The sequence below is a fragment of the Microtus ochrogaster genome, chromosome 2 (genome assembly GCF_000317375.1).
Source record: "Microtus ochrogaster isolate Prairie Vole_2 chromosome 2, MicOch1.0, whole genome shotgun sequence".
In the NCBI taxonomy this organism is placed as follows: domain Eukaryota; kingdom Metazoa; phylum Chordata; class Mammalia; order Rodentia; family Cricetidae; genus Microtus; species Microtus ochrogaster.
The window spans coordinates 16,604,524-16,611,384 of NC_022010.1; the positions used below are offsets into that span (position 1 = coordinate 16,604,524).

At 43.9% G+C, this 6,861-nt stretch overlaps 1 protein-coding gene and 1 pseudogene across 2 annotated transcripts in view; both read left to right on the plus strand.

Annotated features, from left to right (window-relative positions):
- Positions 1 to 6,861, plus strand: part of Ptpn11 (protein tyrosine phosphatase, non-receptor type 11) — a 75,331-nt gene that overhangs the window by 11,402 nt on the left and 57,068 nt on the right. The window lies entirely within an intron of this gene.
- Positions 2,270 to 3,056, plus strand: LOC101998358 (annotated as a pseudogene).

Here is a 6,861-nt window from a genome sequence, read left to right on the forward strand (position 1 = left end):
TGGAACTCCCTTGGTAGACCAGGCTGGCCTTGAACTCACAGAGATCCGCCTGCCTCTGCCTCCCAAGTGCTGGGATTACAGGCGTGCGCCACCACTGCCCGGCTTAACAGGGTTTTTCTGTGTAACAGCCCTGGCTGTCCTGGAACTTGTAGACCAGGCTGACCTTGAGTTCAAAGAGATCCTGCCTCTGTCTCCTGGGTGGGTGCTGGTGCTGAAGGTGTGTGTGTGCCGCCATTGCCTGGCTTAGTGTTTTTAAAAACATACAAACCTTTCACAATTTATAATTTATATTATATTTTAGATGTTTTAAAAATGCACTTTTTCTTTTGAATTTATTTTGAACGTAAGATCTTTATTTTTTTTAAAAAACTTGTGTATGGGTCTTTAGTGTGGGGCTATGAATGTGAGCACAGGTGCTCCAGAAGCCAGAGGTGATGAGTCCCCTGAAATTAGAGTTACAGATGGAAACTGAACCCAGGTTCTCTGAAAGTTTAGCAAGTGCTCTTAATGACTGAGTCATCTCTCCAGCCCTCACTAGTGTTAACATTTTAATTCCATTTTGTTTTATTATTTTGTTTCTTTGCTCACTCCATGTATGTGCATATCTGCAGATATATAGTATTTTGTAACACTTTTCTGAACATTCAGGGTAAGTTACATAGCTCATAACTCTTTATTGCTAAAAGTACTTAAGAATATGTTTTCCTTTGTTCAGTTTTGGTGCTTAAACCCAGACCCTTATACATACTTAGGGCAAGCTTTCTACCATTTATCTACCTCATGCCTTTGAAAGATTCAAAAATTTTCATTTATGTGTACATGTGTGTTCTACATGTCTTTATACACATTTATGCCTTGGGAGACCAGAAGAGGACATTGGTTCCCCTGGAACTGGAGTGACAGGTGGTTGTGAGCTGCCTGATGTGGGTGCAGAGAACTGAACTCCAGTCTTCTGCAAGAGCAGCAAGTAGTCTAATTGTGGAGCCATTTCTCTAGCCCCTTGTAACAACCTTTGTGAAAACTGTTTTTATTCAGCTGTATGTATATATGTATGTCCTGGAGACAGTATCTGTCTGTGCAGCCCTGACTGGCTCTGCTGTGTAGCCCAGCCTGGCCCCAAGCTGTGGGCACTTGCACCTTTTCCTTCTGAGAGCCAGGATTACAGGTGCTCACCACCATGCTTGGCTCCAAATTTCAGCAATTTTTACAAAATTTTATTTATTTTTATGTGTGCGAATGCAATGTCTGTGTGTATGTCTATGTACTATGTGACTGTGGAAGCCAGAAGAGGGCATTGGATCTCCTGGACCTGGCATCACATACGGGTATGTTGTCTCCAAATTTTAATTGGAGACAGGATCTTACCATGTTGCTCAGGCTGGCCTGGAATAGTTTATGAAGCCTATGGGGGGCTATCCTTGAACTGTCTGTATAGTCCAGATTGACCTGTAACTTGATGTAGCCCAAGCTGGTCTCGAACTTGCAGACTTCTTGCCTTGACTTCCCTCAACCTTGTAATAGCTGGGATTATAGGAATATGTCATGTGCTTGGCTTCTACTGTACATTTCTTTTTTCTTTTCTTTTTTTTGATGTAGCTCTAGCTTTCTGGGAATAAACAACTCATGAAATTATTAGCACTTTTTTTTTTTTTTGGTTTTTCGAGACAGGGTTTCTCTGTGGTTTTGGAGCCTGTCCTGGAACTAGCTCTTGTAGACCAGGCTGGTCTCGAACTCACAGAGATCCGCCTGCCTCTGCCTCCCGAGTGCTGGGATTAAAGGCGTGCGCCACCACCGCCCGGCTTTATTAGCACTTTTATACACATTGAAATACCTTTTTTCCAGTTAGATCACATATTGAGAAAACCTGGTGGCTGGAGAGACAGCTCAGTGGTTGAAAGCACTGGCTGCTCTTGCAGAGGACTGAGGTTCAATTCCCAGTACCCACATGGTGGCTATCAACTTTCTGAACCTCCAGTTTCAGGTAATTAGCACTCTCTTCTGGCTTTCCCAGGCACTGCAGGAAAACACCCCGTACATAAAATAAAAATAAAATCTTGTAAACAAAAATAAATCCTTCAGGGGGCTGGGAAAGATGGCTCAGAGGTTAAGAGCACTGACTGCTCCTCAAGAGGACTTGAATTCAATTCCCAGAAATCACATGATGGCTCACAACCATCTATAATAGGATCTGATGCCCTCTTCTGGTATGCAGGTATACATGTAGAACACTCATACATAAAATATAAATAAATAGGCTGCGTCCGCAGCCATGAGTATGCTCAGGCTACAGAAGAGGCTTTGCCTCTGGCGTCCTTTGCTGTAGTAAAAAGAAGGTCTGGTTGGACCCCAACGAGACCAATGAAATCGCCAATGCCAACTCCTGTCAGCAGATACGGAAGCTGATCAAAGATGGGCTGATCATCCGGAAGCCTGTGACTGTCCATTCCTGGGCTCAATGCCGGAAATACACTTTGGCTCGACAGAAGGGCAGGCATATGGGCATAGGAAAGCGGAAGGGTACTGCCAGTGCCCGAATGCCTGAGAAGGTGACCTGGATGAGAAGGATGCGGATCCTGCCCCGGCTCCTCAGGAGATTCCGTGAATCCAAGAAGATTGACTGCCATATGTATCACAGCCTCTATCTGAAGGTCAAAGGGAATGTCTTAAAAAACACGCGGATTGGGGGCTGGAGAGATGGCTCAGAGGTCAAGAACACTGCCTGATCTTTCAAAGATGCTGAGTTCAATTCCCAGCACCCACATGGCAGCTCACAACCATCTATAATGAGATCTTGTGCCCTCTTCTGGCCTGCAGTCATACATGTAGGCAGAACACTGTATATACAATAAATAAATAATTAAAAAAAAAACGCGGATTCTCATGGAGCACATCCACAAGCTGAAGGCAGACAGGCCCTCAAGAAGCTCCTGGCTGACCAGGCTGAGGCTCACAGGTCTAAGACCAAGGAAGCACGAAAGCGCCAAGGAGCGCGCCTCCAGGCCAAGAAAGAGGAGATCATCAAAACTCTGTCCAAGGAGGAAGAGACCAAGAAATAGAGCTTCCCTTGTGTCTGTACATAGTGGGCTACCTGTGGCCTCAGGTGGATCAGTCATTAAAATAAAACAAGCCTTTGTCTGGTATCCTGTTAAAATAAATAAATAAATAAAATTAAAAAAATAGTCCCCTAAACAGAAACAACCCAAACTCCAGAACTGCCCTCTTCCTCACCCCCGGTATTTATTTTCTTTCTTTCTTTCTTTCTTTCTTTCTTTCTTTCTTTCTTTCTTTCTTTCTTTCTTTCTTTCTCTCTTTCTCTCTTTCTCTCTTTCTCTCTTTCTCTCTTTCTTTTTCTTTCTTTCTGACAAGGTCTCTGTGTAGTCTTGGCTGTTCTGAAACTCACTCTCTAGACCAGGCTGTCCTTGAACTCACAGAGATCCATCTGCCTCTGCCTCGTAAATGCTGGCATTAAAGGCGTGCGCCAGCACTGTCCTACCAGAACTGAATTCTTAACTCTCTCTCTCATTAGGTCCGGAAGACTCATCTAGTATTACAGCCTTATTTTGTATATTTAATGCTTATAAAAGTACAACTTGTGTTAATAAATGAAAGTGCATGTATTTTTTTAAAAAAAAATACGTGTCCTTATTGACTTTATGAGAGGGATTTCCAAAATGTGTAAATTTTAAAAAATTGTTAAATGCACTTAATAGAAATAATAATGGCTGTTGGGGTTGGAGAGATGGCTCATTGGTTAAGAGCTCTGGCTCCTTTTCCTAGAGGACCTGAGTTCAGTTCCCAGCACCCACATGTCAACTCCCAACTGTCTATGACTTCAGTTCCAGGGAATCTGATTACCTTCACACCAATGCACATAAAATAAAGTTAAATAAAAAAAGAAAGAAAGAAAATGGCTGTCTTTTCATACTTCAAGACCAAAGGTGAAGTTTGTCTCTGTGTCTCTACTGACCTTTGGAGAGCTGTTTGACACTGGGTCGTTTCCTGTACTGCTGAGCATGGTAGACCTCCCTGTTATGTCAGAGGAGCTTCCAAGCCTTTGCTGTGGAATATGTTTGGTGCGCTTCACTGTGCAGTCTACTTGAGCTGTTGGTTGTGTTGAAAGACTCTTGGCCCCTGTTGTTTTAAATTTGTGTTGGTTACCAATAGACACCGCTTTGTGAGTGATGGACTTGGGACAGAACTGGGTGAGGTGATGCTAGGATGCCAGTGCAGCAGTGGCAAGAAACGGCAGAATTCTTTCCACCAGTGATAAGCTAGTGAACATACGGAAATTTGATATTTCTCATGAGAGAAGCTTTTAGCTTAGGCTGATTCCTTAGATAATCACCTTTATTTATTTATTTTTATTGAGACAGGGTTTCTTTGTGTAGCCATGGCTGTCCTGGAACTTTTTCTGTAGACCAGATTGTTCTGGAACTCACAGAAATCTGCTTGTCTCTGCTGGGATTAAAGGCATGTACCACCACTGCCTAGCCGAATCCAAATTATTATTATTATTTTTTAAATAATTTGTTTACTTTTCTTTCATTTGCATTGGTATTTTGCCTGCATGTATGTCTGTGAGGGTGTCAGACCTTGGACTTAGAGACGATTCTTAGCTTCCATGTGGGTGCTGGGGATTGAACCCTGGTCCTCTGGAGAGCAGTTAGTGCTCCTAAACACTGAGCAATCTCTCCAGCCCTGAGTCCAAATTCTTAACGTTTCTGCAGTAGCCTGTAGATCAGCTGTGTGTGTCCAGTATAAGGGATATACTAGAACCAATAGCGACTCTGTGCCATCAAGTGGAGCCGCTTCTCCACTGAGTATTGCATTTCTGTACCCAAACTGGGGAGACTGAGGCAGGAAGACTGGGGCTCTGGAGTCTCCTGGGCTGCAGAGTGAGATTCTAACTCCAGAATACATTGCTGCATGTTAGCCCTTTGCAGGAGTTTGGGGTCCACTGAGAAAGAGACACATCTACCTCCATGGGATTGCTGGTCCAGCCTTGAGTGTAGCGGTTGTGGAGCTCTGTGATTAGACACTGAGCTGTGCATCACCCAGGGGAAGTATGGGACTCATCAGGAAGGTGAGATGGGGTATCTGACTGTGGAGCTGCAGAGGGCCCACATAGGTCACCACAGAGGCTGCCAGAGCACAAGAGGCAGTAGGGACCCATTAAAATCTGTGACTTGACTGTGTTTTCTTTTAAAATTATTTCATTAAAATTTTTTATTTTATTTAGTTTAAAATTTTGCTTTCTTATTTTATGAGTGGGAGAAAGTGTGTGTGTGTGTGTGTGTGTGTGTGTGTGTGTGTGTGTGTGTGTGTGTGTTTGTCTGCCCCTCATTGTGGTTAGAAGACAGCACTGGAGATTCCAGGGGTCTGACTCTGGCTGCCATGATTGGCAGTAAGCGCTTTACCCACTGTGCTGTCTCACTGGCCTATTTATTTATTTATTTATGGTGTGTGTGTGTACACTTTGGGGGGAGGGCACATGGGTGCCATGACACACATGTGAAAGTCAGATGGTCAGTCACGATGGCGAGCGCCTTTAACCCACTGAGCCATCTTGCCAGCTTTTCTTTTCACTACAGTCAGTGCTCTGCTTCCAACGCACCAAGCTGGCCTGCACATGACAGTGTCTTCGTATTAATTTATGTCCATTGCATGACAGTGCCCACTCAGTTTCATCTCTTAGTGTGGCAGGAAACTCAGAACCCACAATGGAAACATCTCACAAATTTAACTCCATCAAGAGGAACTTCTGTAGGAAAAAAGCAGCCAAGGAAGAGGGGACAAAAGCAAGAAATACCTGCCATACTTGTAGTTAAGGGTAATTTTCTGGCTATGTCATAAGCTTCTACATATTAATAAGAGGAAATTTCAGAAGTGGGGAAGAGTCCCAGCACTTGGGTGAGGCAAACAAACAAAAACAAAAATGGACTGACACCTCAGGAAATTGGTAGAAAGTTATCAAAGAAATGCAAATTGATCTAAAGCCACTTTCCTCTGGTCAGAGGCGCAGACAGCGTGATAATTATGCCATGTTGGTAAAGATGAGGGATGGAGTGTCTGGAAGGTATGCCTTGTTAGGGTAGTCGGCGGCATTTTTCACCATAGCATAGAAGTTAGGGGCTGGGGATACAGCTTAGTGTTTAGTGTGTACCAAACAAAAGAATCCCTTAAAGTGGGCCTAATGCCCGTGCTGTAACCTCAGCACTTGGAAGGTCTTTCGAGCTCAGTGTTGCCTGGCAACAGAGCAGCCCTGTCTCAAGACAAAACACAACTGAAAAATTACTTCTGTAGATTAAACATTTTATTGCTACATTAATGTTACTATTATTGTGGAGAGAGCATGCTTGCCATGTGCATGTGGAGGGTAGCACTGCTTTTCTTCCACCTTTACCTGGGTTCCAGGGACCAAACTTGGGCTGCTGAGTCATCTCACTGACTTAATTTCTAAAAATCTGATTTACCTATGTGAATGTGTCCAAAGATGAGTGAGTGCAGCATCCTCCCTCCCTCCCCCATCTCCCTGCCTTCCTTTCTTTCTGATGAGGTCTGGCTACAAGCCTGGGATAGCCTGGAATGTGCTGGGACAAGGCTGATTGTACTCTGCCTTGTGAATGCCAGGATTGCACATGAACACTACCGTGCTTGACTGTTTTTTTTTTTTTTTTTTTTTTTTTGAGACAGTCTTGCTGTGTTGGCTAGGTTGGCTCTGTCACTCAAAAGATCTACCTACCTCAGCCTCCTGAGCACTGATATTACAGATGTGAGTAACCAAAGCAACTGCATAAACCTCTTATATCAGAGCCGGGTGATGGTGGCGCACGCCTTTAATCCCAGCACTCGGGAGGCAGA